This window comes from Lissotriton helveticus, chromosome 11 (assembly GCF_964261635.1).
Source record: "Lissotriton helveticus chromosome 11, aLisHel1.1, whole genome shotgun sequence".
NCBI classification, from domain to species: Eukaryota; Metazoa; Chordata; class Amphibia; order Caudata; family Salamandridae; genus Lissotriton; species Lissotriton helveticus.
The window spans coordinates 734,070,806-734,086,831 of record NC_136072.1 but is presented as its reverse complement, the minus strand read 5'-3'; positions in this window follow the sequence as shown (position 1 = coordinate 734,086,831).

The following is a 16,026-nucleotide window of genomic DNA, read 5'->3' as shown; positions in this document are numbered from 1 at the left end:
CACCGACAGCCAATATGGGTTTGGGGTGGTCCATGACTTTGGTCAGTTGTGGTCTCAGCGGGGTTACATGACATCATCTGGCTCCCCAATCAGGAATGGCGAATTTGTCAGGTTATTGCTGGAGGCCTTGCAGGGTCCTGCAGCGATAGCAGTGGTTAAATGTACAGCACACACCAAAGGCACGGACTTCGTGACTATGGGAAATCGTTATGCAGATGAAGTTGCACGTTACTGTGCAGAGCAGGGATATTCATATACTGAACAGACGATCGAGGGGCCAAAGGAGAGAACTGAGCTAAGCATGATGCTTGAAGTGGCAGATACCTGGGAAGAATTGAGAGACATGCAAGGACAGACGTCAGATTATGAGAAAAAGGTGTGGGAATCGGCTGGTTGTGTCAAGGGAGATCTGGACATGTGGGTTTCAGCAGATGGAAGAGCGGTGTTGCCGAATGAGCTGGTGAGTGCGATGGCACGACAGATACATGGTCCTGTGCATCTGGGAAGAGATGCGATGTTGCGTGTGTTCAGACAGACATGGTATAATCCCAAATTTAGACAGGCTGCGGAAGCAGTATGTCAGAGATGTGTGACATGTCAACAGATAAATGTTGGGAAAAGAACACCAGTTACACTGAGTCACATTGGAAGGTCTGGCGGAACTTTTTACAGGATGCAAATAGATTTCATTGAAATGCCGAGGTGTAATAGCCTTAGGTATGTCTTGGTGATTGTGTGTGTGTTCTCTAGATGGGTTGAGGCATACCCTACTCGCAGGTGCGATACACTCACAGTGGCTAAGCTATTGCTGAGGGAATTGGTGCCACGATTCGGGGTTCCGACCTCTCTGGAATCGGACCGAGGAAAACATTTTAATAGCGAAGTTGTGAAGATGCTTTGCTCTGCTCTGAACATTGATCAAAGACTGCATTGTAGCTACCGTCCAGAGGCTTCTGGCATAGTAGAGCAGATCAATGGGACCCTGAAGGCCCGAATGGCAAAAGTGTGCTCATCCACGTCCCTAAAATGGCCCGATGCACTGCCATTGGTATTAATGAGTATGCGCAGTACCCCAGATAGGCGGACAGGGCTCCCACCTCACGAGATCCTGATGGGGAGGGCTATGAGACTGCCATCTATTCCTACAACTGCCTTGCTGAATATCACAGATGACCTGATTCTTGATTACTGTAGGGGACTATCTGATGTCATCCGTTCTGTGTCCCTTCAGGTGCAGGCTGCTGAAGTTCCGGCTGCTAGCGACCTCTGTCACGACCTGTCCCCAGGTGATTGGGTGTTCGTACGGAAGCACGTGAGGAAGAGCTGCTTGGATGTACGCTGGAGAGGACCTTTCCAGGTGATACTCGTGACCACTACTGCTGTGAAGTGTGGCGGATTGCCGAATTGGGTCCATGCTTCTCACACCCGACGAGCTCCAGCACCTAAAGAAGGAACAGCTCCTCTCGTAGATGAGAACAATAACGACAAAGAGGATCCAGAAGAGGGGACAAGTCAAGCTGTGGGGGAGCTGGTAGAAGTTGGGAACTCCCCTGATCAAGCTGTGTATGATCACGATGACAGTGACACTGAATCCGCCCCAGAAGAAGGAAGTGGTGGAGAAGGTGATCTGAGTGCAGAAGAGGCTGACAGGGAGGATGAACAGGGTGTGCAAATGAGAGGCCGGCGAGCAAGAGGTGCAGAAGCTCATTGGCCCGAAAGGCGGAGGCGAATGAATGTGAGATTGGCTTCCGAAAGAGAACTCGCCCCTGTGTCCGAAGAGTCCGATCTGGAAGGAGGAAACGACGGAGCAGCGCAGAGTGGACCTAGAAGGTCAAGGAGGGTGCGAGTGCCGTGCCAAAGATATGCCACTCCAGAGTGGACCTATCCTTTCACAAATGTTAGGATTACCAATGCCAGGGGTACTGAGGTCCGGGAGGGTGAGGTCAGTGGAAGTGACCAGCACAATCCCCAATGTTAAGCTGCAAGTGGTGCTGTTGATACCTGGACTTGAAATTGAAGGTATCCTGACACTCACCATTCCTAATCCCCCTCTCCTAAGCAAGATACGTGATTTACTCCTGGAAAGACTGATTTTTCCTACCTTCGATCCGGACATGCCAGCCTATGATGTAGTTGTGCTTCGCATGGAACTTTTGGATTATGTGTTGCAGGCAATCGGATCAAGCATAATCATAGACTATTAAGAGCGGTAAAATTGAACTTTGGACTTTTGAAAAGAACTTTGAGCTTTAAAAATGTGTGTTGAAAGACTTTTGAAAAGACTGCTGTGAATAACTGTTAAAACTAACCTAGAGCCGAGTGGAAGAAGAACAAAGTAGGGACTTTCCACAGAGGACGGAGAAGGGTTAGGGCTGTCTGTTGATTGAAGAAAAAGAAGAACTGAAACAGAATATTCAAGTTGCCAGGTGTGGTTCAAAAGACTCAAATAGCAAAGAAAGAGACTTGGGTGCTTTCCGAGCACGAACTGCTTGAGCCGAAACCATGGCACCTGGAAACCCGAATCGTAGAGCCAAGTGCATAGTAGGCACCCTTTTAGCAGGAGTGATTCTCCTTATAGTTATAGTAGTTTCAGTTTCCTATTTTGCACCACATGAAACAGTAGAGAAGGCTGAGGGGACGCAGGCACCTGACACCCCTAGCCAGAAGGAAGAAAGAGAAAGAAGAGAGAAGGCCTTACTGGCTGCAGAAAGTCGTAGGTTACATACTGACCTGTCTAAAGGAAATTTTGGACAGAACGCTTATGCAAAACTGTTGTATGAATACATTGATGCGATGGATGCGAAAGACTGCTATGTGTGTATGCAATTGCCAGCCTCAGTAGATGAGGGTATTAGATATCATCACCTTCCGTTGACATATGGAATTTCCTGTAGTTTATTGATTAGCATATTGTATGGTAGAAATCATTTTGAATATTATTTTTCAAATTATGATGCTGTGTTACCAGAAGTCCCAAATTACAAGCATTTGAATAAGTGGGACTATTATAAATCGGAAGACAGACTGGGATATTTTTTCATTCCCACACAAGAACTAGACACACCGTATGCACACCGACACAATTTGACTTGCTTGTTGTCAGAGGTAGAAAAGAAGTTCATTGAGCAGGTGGAAGATAGGTACACGAAGCAAAAACAGTTGCGAGATTCAGGTCAAGGAAAGGTAGATTGGACCGAAGAAGAGAAGAAGCACAAGTCGAAAGGAAGTTACGGTCCAATAGCTTTAGATGAAGTACAGAAAGGGAAGCTGTGCCTCCATCGACCACAGACTTATTATGAGAATGTGTATGTGGGGCATACCACGTGCGAACACACCTTTACATTAGAGTACTACACGAAGGACTTCTTGAAGAGCGTGGTGCAAGTGATTCCTACTGTATACTTTGTCTGTGGAAAGAATGCGTATGTGAGATTGCCAGAGAAGTGGTATGGAACATGTTATCTAGCAATTATCTTTCCCAAGATTTACCATACTGAGGATTTTGCTCTCTTGGAGGGAGGGTCTCAGAGGAGGGTAAAGTGGGGGGAGAGTGCTGGAGCAGTGATTGGAGATGTGTTTGGAGCAGCGATACCTATGTTAGGAGTCATTTTGAATGACATCAAGATAAGATGGTTAGCAACTGTAGTGGATGAACTGTCAATGAATACAGCCAAGTCATTAGTGTTGGTTGAGGGTGAGATGTTGTCGATAAGGACAATGGTTTTACAAAACCGTCTTGCCCTAGACGTCCTCCTAGCAAAAGAGGGCGGAGTCTGTAAACGGTTGAAGATTCAGGAATGCTGCACTTATATACCAGACAACTCTAAGGATCTGGAGACTTATATAAGCAACATTACTGCGATCCATTATGAGATCGAGGACTTGACCCAAGAGAATACATGGGAGACTGTTGGTAAGGGATTTGGAAAGGTTGGAAGCTGGTTTGCCAACATAGGAAAGGGTTTCCTTGGTTTTGTACTGAAACCCCTTATCATAGCAGTGGCATGTGTGATCGCCTTGTGGGGTTTAGTGAGGTTGTGCAAATGGTACAAGGCGAATAGATTGGCGAGATCAATGAGAGTGCAAGAGATGCGAATGGAAAGACTGCAAGATAATCAATACCGCAGTTTGAGGGCATTGGAGATGCTCAAGAGAGGAAAAATGGCCACAAGCTCTGTTTAGTTCAGTTCTTATCCTGAGGATGATGTGAAGGTGGTGATGACACGGGTCATCAAAGGGGGGAACTGAGAGAGCGCCATTTACAGTGAAATTTGTAGGGGTGCAGCATATGTACAAGTAGTCAGCACCCGCATATATAGAGGCCTGTTAATCATAGTTAGATGCAAGATGTGAAAAGTGCTAAAGTGAATTGGTACCAGAAATGTGCAGAGCCAACGTTACAAAGTGCAAACCATGCTTGCTGACATATATAGATGCTTTTAAATGAAACCTTCTCCTAATGCAACGTGTGTTTAACAATGCAATAGAACTTGAGATCTGCTTTATCTGAAACGTAACGAATTACATATACATATATATATGATTTGCTTAAAGTAGAAGATGCATTTATTGTTACGGTTTGATGTCTAGTGAACTAAGAGAACAAGTTAATGTAAAACGTTGGGCCTAAAACCCAAGCAGAGGCCTAGTTAATGGAAACAGTGCAGGCCTGTTGAGAAATGTCTTGTTTAAACATTGAGCTGTAGACAGGAGGGATAGATGTGACCTTTAAGAAATGTTGCAATAATCATAGACTGCGAGTTATGTGTGTATTCCTTTGCAGGCGCCTCATCAAGCAGATAGTAGAGTAGAAGGGCCCATTGTGTGAGTATGTTAGAATTCTAGACTCAGACATGGAGGAGTAGACCAGGAATTTACAGAAGCAACTTGAAAGGATGAAGAGCCTGAGACCCAAGGACGGCTGAACGGACAAAGATGAATCCTCGCCATGTGGAATTTTACAGAACTCAATACCTTCTAGATGGGCGTATCTATAGGCGTGTCATTAACATTGTGGGGTTTTGTATTAGGGACAGCACCCCGAGGGTGGAGGCAGAGCAGATGGCTGAGGAGCTAGAGAGAGCGGTCGCATGGGCAAGGAGCTTAGCACCAGTGATGGAAATTTAGTCTAAGAGAGAAGGTGGAGAACTTCTTAGGAAGTCTCCACGGCTGACACCTTTGGTTAGGTTGGGCTATTGTTGAGTAGGGATGTCATCTAGCATAGAGTAGGGACAGACTAATCTGAATTTATGTCTTTCATCCTGATGAGTATCAGAACTCAAGTTATAGCTATCCTGTTTAGTTTGATGGTTCTGGAGTTGATTCTCGTTCTTTTCATCAGTCGTTTGAGACTTTTCCGTAGGATTATGTTTGTATTAGTACCTGTTTATCTTCTGAACCTCTTGTTGAGGTGCCTGTACCTTCAGTTATTTTTGGTCATGTAATAAACCCTTTAAATTCAGTCTTTTATGCAGTGGTTTTTTGGGGAAAGCAATTGGGTATTCTGAAATTGATTTATTTAGTTGTGACTAGATTGCCTAAATTCACTCTATGACAGGTAAAAAGGTCCTGTCGACCCGTGACGGGATTCTGGAGAATGGTAAGCAGACTCTAGAGGTGAAATCCCGCCTTTCCAGTACCATTTGTAGTTGTACACTGCAGTATCCCCTATGGAGATATTGCTACAGGTACCTGACAGTAAAGATCTTAGAGTTGTAGCAAAGATGTCATGGGACCTATTGAAAGTAAAAATAATGGCTCCCTTTTTCTCCATTTAGATAGAAAAGATAAACATAATTTAGCTGCCGTAGGCCCCTCACAAACCTTGACCACTATGCCACTACAATGACAATTAAAGAACAAATGGCAGTGGTAATACAGCACAGGTCAGCACCCCCGCACTGTCTTCCAAAGAGTATTTAGGTATATATGTACAGGCGTGCTCAATGTAAAACACTGTGCCACTCACCCAGTGATATCCTGTATAGAGAAAAAATAAATTTTCCCAATACAATGAAAGACAAAACATTGATTACAGAGCTCAACCCTAAATAAGTCAGTCAACCAACCTTGTTGTCGGTTGGTTTTAATAAACGCAGCACCATTCAATATATACTATAGCTTTATAAATGCGAATGAGGAGAATTATGATCATCTGCAGTAAAGCTTCTCGGAAGAATTCAGATAACACCCCAAAATAAGTTAAATGGCCAGTTCCTCTTTTTTTGGCTTGAAGCTGGCTTCCAAACTTTTATTATCAATGAGAGCACTATCAAAAGAGGGCCTGGTATTGACCTCTCTGTTTGTCACGCCAAGCTCAGACCCGGCTGGATCAAATTTACTAGATGAATTGATTGAGTTGAATAGAAGCAAGACTACAACTTGCAGGACACATTAGGTTTTGTAAAGAAATGCTTAGGACAGGAAAATCAGAGCCTTGATATGTATCATCTGCCAACCAGGTCCAACATCTCAAGTGCTGCTGGCCCCTAATAAAATAAAGAGGGCCAGAACTATAACTTTCCTTTTTGATCTTAAACAGTCAAATTATGAGTTTCCAATCTCAAAAAGGATCTAGTCATGTACAAAACCATTTTAGGAGTTAATAAGGTTTTACTGATTCCTAAAATCATATTGAAAATGTATACCACTTTGGTATTTTGACGTCCCTTCCAAAAATATCAATTCAGTACCAGGCCCATCAATGGTTTGAGACAGATATTCCGCTTTCAGATTATTGAAAACTCACTGACTCTTAAATTGAGGTTGCATCTTTGTCGCAAAAGGCAAGGGTTCCCCTCAGGGAGTCCTTCAGCTCTGCAAATTGCGGTCCAGAGATCAACTACAAACTCTCACTGAAACTAAAAAAAACACTTTTTTAAAGCATCCTTGTTTCCTTTCAGAAAACCAGAATGCTTAGAAAAATGTTTTCTTTTTGAACAGCAGTCACAGGTGGGATGCTGACTCTTGCAGGCCATCATCCCAGTGATGTTGGCCAATCAATTGCACCCCGCGCTGATTCCTTATTTTGCAAACCAACCTATTAGGCCTTAGGTCAGTTCACAAATTTAGATTCTGGGACCTGATGAATAAGGTTTTACTAGGTGCTAATCTCATTTTAAGAGTCAGCAAACTTTTACTGACTCCTAAAATGGGGCCGCAAATCTGTATGTAATATATTAATGCTTGAGAGCGTAATCTGGTCATAAAACACTACAAAAGGAATGACTCCTGAGTTGGGTTGGTAATGCATTGCAAAAGAGAAGCGGTCCCCATGGGAGCCCTTTCCCTTTATGAATTAAAAAATCTTTGCTGGGGTGTAGACAGTGATCAAGAGGACTACTGCCAACTCTCAAACAGCCCTTTTCAAAAAATGCAATCTTTTAATTTTAAACACAACCCTGTTTCCCTTGAAAGAAAACAGGCTGCATTTGAAAAAGTTTGGTTTTATTTAAATGCGATCACAGACATGGTGTTCTGCTGACAGCAGGTCACCTTCTCTGTGATAGCATCAAATCAGAATAAGTCGCAATTTGCTACCTCCCTTATTAATATTCATGAGGTAGGTCAAATTGCGAACCCTCAGAATTTTGCAAAAGTGGTTTATTAGTTGGGGTGGATTGAGGTCCCCGAAGTAATAAAATCACTTTCTTGTTAGGTCCAGTTAAAGGTTTCAATACGTTAAACCTGAGCTCGAACCCTGCAAGCTGTGGTACAGAGCAGACAGGCTTCACTTAGAAACACATATTTAAAGCAGTTATTAATACCAAAACAGTTAAAAACTAAAAAACATACACATAATAAAATTCCCTCTCAAATGTATAAAAATAGAGAATAATTTAATGGGCTGAATGACACTAAAATGACAAAAAACAGTAAGGAACCCAGAGATAAGAATACCTAAAGATTTAAGTAAAAATTAAATCGATAAAATTGCCAATGGTGGTCAATGGTTGTGGTATACCACGTCCTAGGCGTAATTTCAGTGCTACTGCAATAGAGTGCAGGTCGGGATACCAACAAGGTATGACCCAGTTGGAGGTTTTTCCTTCGGTCTTACCCTTTCTTTCTGGTAGTTAAAAAATCCATCAGTGGGGCAAGTCAGCAGCAGCCGCGGCCTGTGAAGGGAGTTCCGTTGGGCAGGCAGGCGGGGCAGGGGAGGGGCAGGGTGGGGGTGGTAAATTAAATTAAATTAAATTAAATTAAATAAACAAATTTCGTTGCGCGCCGTGCATCGCAAAATGCGATGCAGGGCGCGCTACGAAATTCGTTTTATTAATGTAATTGTTTACTTACCTGCAATCGTCCATATTCTGGTGTTTACCACCCCCCACCTTTCCCCTCCCCACCCCCCCTGTCTGCCCCACGGAACTCCCTCCACGGGCCGCGGCTGGTCACCAGGCTGCATCTGAGGACGACTACACAACGTCAGATAAGTATTGTATGAGGTCCAAGTGAAGCCGTTTATTTTGACAAGAAAAGCCTTGAGCAGAAAAAGTTGAGTTTTGTGCCCAGGAAAGTTCTCTTGGAGGTCAGGTTTTTTTCGCACCTTCGTCCGGTTAAGATTTTCACCTTCAGACTTAGTCTCTTTTTCAAAACTCAAAATTCTCCAGTAAGGCTAGGTTGCAGGCTGTGTCTGACGAGGGCTTCATGAGGCTGGATACCTTCTCGCCAAGGTCATGCTGAAAAGAATTTGCTGCTGTGGAGAAACTCTGAGCTGGGGAAACCTATTTCTTCAGGCCAGGGAGGTCGCATCTAGGGCAGATCAGCTTGGTACTTTGTACCAGTCCTCTGGAAGTCTTGAATTCCAAACTGTTCTTAGTCCAGGTTTTCAAGGGTGATAGGAGAAGTCCATTTAGCCACAACCAAGGGTCCCAGAACATCAGGAACACCGCTTGGGAGTCAAGATTCACACCAGCAGAGGTCATCAGCAGTGTGCAGATCTGGTCTAGTTTGTACTGATGAGCAGGCAGTTGCAGAAAACAGCCTCTCACAGCTTGTTGTATCGCTGTAGCCACATAGGAGGTCGGCCAAATGAGTTTCGGAGTCCACTTCTTTGTCTTGAGTACAAGTAAGAGCATGTCCATCACTTTGGCCCTAATTCACAAAGGTAAACTTACCTTTCTATATAAGTATACAAATTTTTAGAATTCACAAAGGCATTTTATTAGTAGTATCTTTACGACTACGGAGTCTCAGCCCTTGTAGCAGAAACTCTGCACATAAAAAGTCAGGAAGTCGTAAAGATACTACTTATAAAATTCCTCCATGAATTCCCCAAATTTCTAAACGTGCACAAAAGTGTACATTCACGCTTGTGAATCAGGCCGTTTAGCTCTCTTCACATACCTTGAGCAGCAGGTGCAGTACTTCTTCTGTTTCTTTACTGTCCCATGGTGTTCTCAGGAAGGTGTCTTGAGGTGCCACATTTATGCCTGCCACTAGCCTGTGGGTGGGTGTGACTCCTGGTCCCGCTCGATCAAATAGGTTAAAAGGTTCCAGGGGTAACCCTACCCACATCTGAAGCAATTTCTATTTTCCTTTTTGAAAACAATCTCACAGTGCCTCTCACTCACAAATTCTAAGATGGAGAACCCCTTCTTCCTTTGTGCAGGGTAAATGCACCAACCCTGAGGAATGACAAGGGTAATGAGCAGCGCTTCCTCTGTGGTCACTCCAAACTAGTTCTGAGGGCACCCCTCCATTGAATGTGGTGCCTGCCTGACTCAAAGGACAAAAGCAGCAGCCTGTCCAGGTGTCATCTGATATCTTCTTGTGATGGAGGGGCCTGACAGAGAGGCCCTTTTAAAGTAAATTACGTGCCAGGACCCACAGCCCAACTGGTCTTCCTGCCAGGGGAACAATAACACTTACCCACATCCAGGCCTTTGTGTCTGCTATGGGAGCAGTTTCCACACTTCATATGGGCCTTTCATCAGCTGGGTAGCAGGTGAAGACTATTGCAAAGTAGCATGCAGGAGCTTCAGTCCAGGAAAAATAAACTTTCCAAAAGTCCTTTCCCATTAAGTTGGATCTTTATTAAATATTAAAATAGGCACTTTATATTTTTTCTAGCTAGTTCCTAGGTTGAAATAACAAAATTAAAATGTATTATTGATTTCTATTGTTTTTCTATGGACCAGCCAGCCTTCCTACAGTGGAAATAGCTTTTATGTGCTAATCACTGTATGGGAATGTTAACTTTCAATTTCTACATATGTTATTTTTAAATACGATGCACCCTGCCTTTAGGACTACAAGGCCTACATTGTGGTGGCTTATTAATATTTTTTAATGGAGGTTTATCCTACATAAAAGAGTCAGTTTGACAGGTCATGCTGCAGTTTTAAAACTGCAGAAACCAGGCTTTGGTGATAGAACTGGAGTCATATATGTCTGGTCACACTAGTGGAGGGCATAGCAGTGCTGTAGTCCATGGGCAGAATTTAACTTTCCATGCCATGGATTTTGGGACACCATCTACTATGGCCTTATGGGAACATTACAGCCAATTAGGAGTAAGCCAATTTCAACATATTTTTAGAGGGTCAGAGCGCATGCACTGGAACCTGGTTAGCAGTCGAAAAAACATCAGAATCAGCCCATAAAAATGGGGGTGATCATTAAAAAGAAGGCCCTTTCTCACAGGTTGGTTTTCAAAACTCAATTTGGTCGCAAAAATACTGTTTGCAATTTGTGACAAGTGGTTTATACAGCAGTCACCTGGTGGCAAAAAGACTGGCCACCTAATGTGACCACTTTTTGTAAGCAGAATAGTAGTACACCTCGCCCAGAGCTGGCAAAACATCATCTGTGTGTATGAGAAGGGAAGTACCTTCTGCAGTGTGCCTCTTCACTGTCTTAATATTTTCCTCTCTGCAGTGACGGTCGTTAGGTTGTGACGTGATGAGCCAAGCGCGGCGAGTCAATATTCATGGGCTGCAGGCATGTGTGGCGCTGATAAGTGATGTACTGAAGTGCAAGGCAGTGTTCAGATTTCAGCAGTGAACACGGGCAGGTGATTTTAGTTGCAAAACGCGTGCAGGTGCAGTGGCTCGGAGCCTGCAGAGTTGCAAGAGGCCTTTAAAGCATACGTGGAAAGGTCACAGCATGACATTACCTTTTTCTCAGCTCTGTTCGTCTTTTGGTGCAGAAGAAATGAAACATTTCTCACAGTTTTCGATATTGCGCACAGTCGCAGAGGCCTTTTATAGGGGTATTTTTACCCTAAAACTAACGCAGAAATTGGTCTTGGCTCTTGTCACAATGCATCCAAAACCGTTTGCATTCTGTGAATCCTAGCAGCAACAGGAAGTAATAGAAGCTGTAAGCAGCCTCACGTTAAACGTGACCCTATCAGCCAATACGGATAGCTAACGGAAATGTCCACCAATCACAGTTTTACTTTGTTTTGTTTGGGGTTATTTGTAGAGTGCACTTAAATTAGTAAAGCTAATAGTAAAAAAGTACATTAGTAGAAGTAGTAAAAATGGGAAAAAGAAGACATTCGAAGTGATAAAACACAGAAAGTACAGAGCCCTATGAAACCTCAGTCGGAGGATTCCGCTCATCTTTTGGTTATGACCGTGAGCTCTACGTTATGTTTCCAACTCCTGTCTCATAATGTTTACTGCTGTGGTAACAATGTGCATTTTGTTTCAAAATAAATGGCGTGCGCCGTTTGATCTTCAAACAGCATCTTTCATGTCTTAATATTAGGCTGCATCAGGCTGATAAATGTAAAGTACTCCCATATCAAATGGCCCAAGAGATAGATCAGAGTATGCATCAGCCTAACCATAGACTATCAGGTGGTAACCACTCAGGTGAAGTCATGCAGTTAGCTCTTAACGACCATTCTTAGAATAATTGTAAGAAGAATCCCCTCAGGCTGGACTGAGGCAATATTAAAGGTCTGTTTATGTGGATGTACAATTTTGACAAATTGGCACTAAAATGTTAATTATCCATATAAGAAAATTGACTTGTGATCAGGAATTGAAAACCATTAAAAAGACAGTATCCTCGGCATAGAGCAACACCAACATATGTTTTTCTACGATGTCTGGGTGAATCATTTACAAAACCACTTAGGAGTACATCTAACATAAAGTGGATACAAAACAAACAAACAAGCATTGGCACAGGCAATAGATCTCAGCAATGCCAGTGCTATATGCGTTATCAATGTGAATGTCTTTAAGCTAACGATTTTTCACTGGCTCCTGTTTTGAAAATGTGTGTTACAAACATGGTATGAAAAAATCCTTACACTGGGTGGTATTTATCACACCTGACAAATTCTGACTCAGTGGAGTTATATTTTATCTGGCGTAATAAATATCACACCAATTACAGATCACATGTAGTGAGGGCCTGAATTGTATAACAAAGACCATGTGAAGTCACTTCCTGTGATGTCACTTGGTCAAGGGTCACTGTCTCAGAGACCTATGATGCTGCTGTGCTCAAAGATCTGCTGGTGTGGCTTTCACTCTCCAAGCTGTTCTGAAATGTTGATATTCATGTTATATGCAATGTTCTGTAGGAGGTACATTGACTCTCAATAGCTAATTTATGATGGTTGTTAGAAAGTTAGAACTGTGATTCCTTGTTGGCTGAGGTATGCACCCAGGCCAGGCAGAAACCACCACTCTAGTAAGGATAAGCTAGATACACACTAACAGATAACCTGTGCTCACCCTCTGGTAGCTTGGCTCAGGGCAGTCAGGCTTATCTAAACATGTGTCACAATTGGCCTCACTGGGAACCAAACACCCCATTGTAGTGCTAGACTATTAGAGGGTAGCGAAGCGGAGCACTCCAAGTCCTACTCAAGCGAGGTGGTGTGGGCTAGTAATCTCCAATCATTGTCAGACAATAATAACACCCAATAACTGATTGTCCAATCAGTTACTTTTCTTTAGAAAAAGGAGAAGCACATATATGACACACACGCTGCTAAATACTACGCAACAGTTTACATATATGTACATGGGCAGATGGAACATACCGTAGATGATATTGGGTAATCACTGGTGACCCCAAACATCTCAAGTAAGTTCAATTATTTGTTTTGTATTAAACACATTACTTTTGCAGAAATTATTTTCACTATTGTGGTAACCATTTGCAATTGTTATGGTAATCCCATAAAGCGTTTATCACTATTGTGATAATCAATAAATCATATGCAATAGTTATGGTAATCCCATAAAGCATTTCTCAATAATATACCTTGTGTTTATGTATGCTTTCTCAAGTTTGATACCAAAGCTGCAATACAAAAACAGCCCCTAGAGAACATCACATTGAAAAAGCATTAACTTGCAACCATATAGTCAGTCACCAAAGAGCATAACAACATCAGCCCATAGAGAATGAAAGCCTCCCAGCTGTAGAGCAAAAGCTCCAACCATTGGAGAGCTTGAGAAGACATTGCAATCTAGGGGAGGTAATAATGTTTTAGTACATCCCCAACTTAGGGAAAGTACTCTGAAAGTACCTTTAAAAGAAAGGCTGTGTTGTGCTGACTTGAATGGTGGTGGTTCCACCGTCCTGGGATCGCCACAAACAGAGATATGGGATAAAAAGTATTCAAACAGCAAGGCACCGGGGGGTTGAATATGATATTAGCCTCTCTCCAGCTAAGCTGTGGAGCACCGCATAAGTATTGTTCCTTCGTTTTCCTTTTTTTTAAGCAACCTCATGCCCTGCTTTGTTTAGGGTCAGGTATATGAGAGTCGTTAGCAGATGACACAGTGCCTGCCATTTGATCTCGGTCTTCAGTTGTCATGCACATTGTAAAGCCCAAACGCACTGTACTGGGCGTGGGACACATGTAACGGTGAAAGTGACGAGAGGGGTGGGGCCGGAATACAGGGTGGAGCAATTGTATATGAGAGCAGTAGGCAGATGAGACAGTGCCTGACATTCGATCTCAGTGACTGACTACACGGCAAATGTGGTGAGATAAAAACAAAATGTACAGTACTGTTTACAGCGGAGTGAGGTAAACCACAAGTGCTCACCTCAAGTGCTCCAAATTAAAGAAAAAAGTAGTTCCACTAACAGTGTTAAATGGTAGCTACGGATGGATAGTAGTAATTGGTCCATGCTTTTGGGGAGGGCAAAGTACAGGAAGAGGCATGATGCATACACGCCATGGCAAAATGGGGAGAAAGAATATCAGAGCGAAGATGGAACCAGCAAATTGGAAGCCTATGGGCAGGCTGAAGCCCACAAAGTAGATACAATATGTCTCTTCAAGACAGCTCAACTGCTGTGTAGCCAAAACCTAAAAAAGGAAGGGTAGGAGGAAGAAATGAAGGAGAGTGATAAAGGAAAGAAGCAAAGAAAGCGGAGGAGTAAAAGCCAGGTCACAGGGAAATAAATGAAGAGAAAGAGGAAGGGTGCAAGAAGAAGGTACTTGAATGAGGTTTGAAGGCAGGAGTGGAGAAAAGCAGAGTGAAAATGTAAAAGAGGAAAAGGAAATGAAACGAAGAGTTAAGCAAGGGTCATTGAGTAGAAAGATTTGTAGAAGCATGTTTTATGATGGAAACCATTAGTGTAAGAGGCAGGAAGAAAGTGTTAAGACACATGTAACACAGAAAAAGTAAGAATTTTAGGGACAAGTGAGGAATTAGAGAACTGGAGAATTGCGAGGGGAGAGCAATACAAATAAAGGTGTGTGTGGAGCAGAGGAAGTTAATTAACCACATATTTAAATGCACTAAGACTAGAGAAGGCTGAAGATACAAAGAAAGAAAGAAAGAAAGAATAGGAGAAGGAAGGATGTAAGGAAGGAATGAATAATGATATGAAAGTAAAGATGGTAAAAGTCAATCAAGTAAGGAAGTGAGAGTCGACGTAAGGATGGAAGAAAGAGAACAAGAGGAATGAAGGATGGAAGGAACACAATTCAATATATTGATCAGGTGAAGAGGAGTTTTTACAGATAATAAAAGGATGTATGAGGAGAGCACTTGGAAGAAAAGAAAAGCAGAAGTAAAAGAGGCGTGTAGATCGCATAGGTGTTTCGATTATATGGAACAAGTAAAGAAACACACTACAAGTCCTAGTTTTATCAGATTGTTCATCATTTAGAGTGTCCTGATTATAAGCAAGCTCTGCTTGTTAATCACTGGGGAAACAGTCTACTCTGGAATCTGCGTCCTGCTGGGTGGGCATTACAATAGATGACAAATGGGTACTTGGCAGCGTGCACAAAATTCACAGTTTATCCATTCACATGATAACTGGCATACAGTGCCAGGTCAGAAACATGTTCATTAATTTCAGCTAGACACCTCCAGCTCATTTCACAAAGCAGAAGCGGCCTGGACTATATAGAACCCTCTTGTCTCAAGGTAGTCCAGACATTGCATTTTTGCAACAGTGGACCCACGCAAATAGTAGACAACTTTTGTTGCAAAAAAGGGCTGCTTATCCGACCTAGATGTCCTTCTTGTTTTAGCCACCGAACAAAAAGCTAGCACACCTACATAAATATAGTGACTGCATCTCTAAAATATGGGTGGGCAAAGCAGAGAACACATCTACCTTGCAACTTTCCTAATAGTTTTAAATTTCAAATCTGGCAAAGATAAAAACATAACAAAAAAGCTAATAGGTCTAGCCTAAACAAGAGCTATAAGCTTTGGAAATGTGTTTTTTTGTTGTTGTACACCAGTGTGGCTGCTGTTCAGCATTGCTAAACAGTAGTGGCATGGAGTATCGTAGAGTTAAGCAGTAGATGGTCATAGAGTGCATTGGATTGCAGTAAAGTGGGATGATTGAGTGGAGTGGGGTGGATTGTGTGGAGTTGGGTGGATTGAAATTGGGGTGAGGTGGATTGGAGTGGGTGACTTAGATTGGAATGAGGTGGGTGCATTGGATTTGAGTGATAGGACTAGGGCGGAGTGGATTGGATTGGGGTGGGGTGGATTGGATTGGACTGGAGTGGTTTGGAATTGGGTGAATTAGAGTGGGACTTAGTGGAATGGGGTGGATTAGACTGGACTGGAC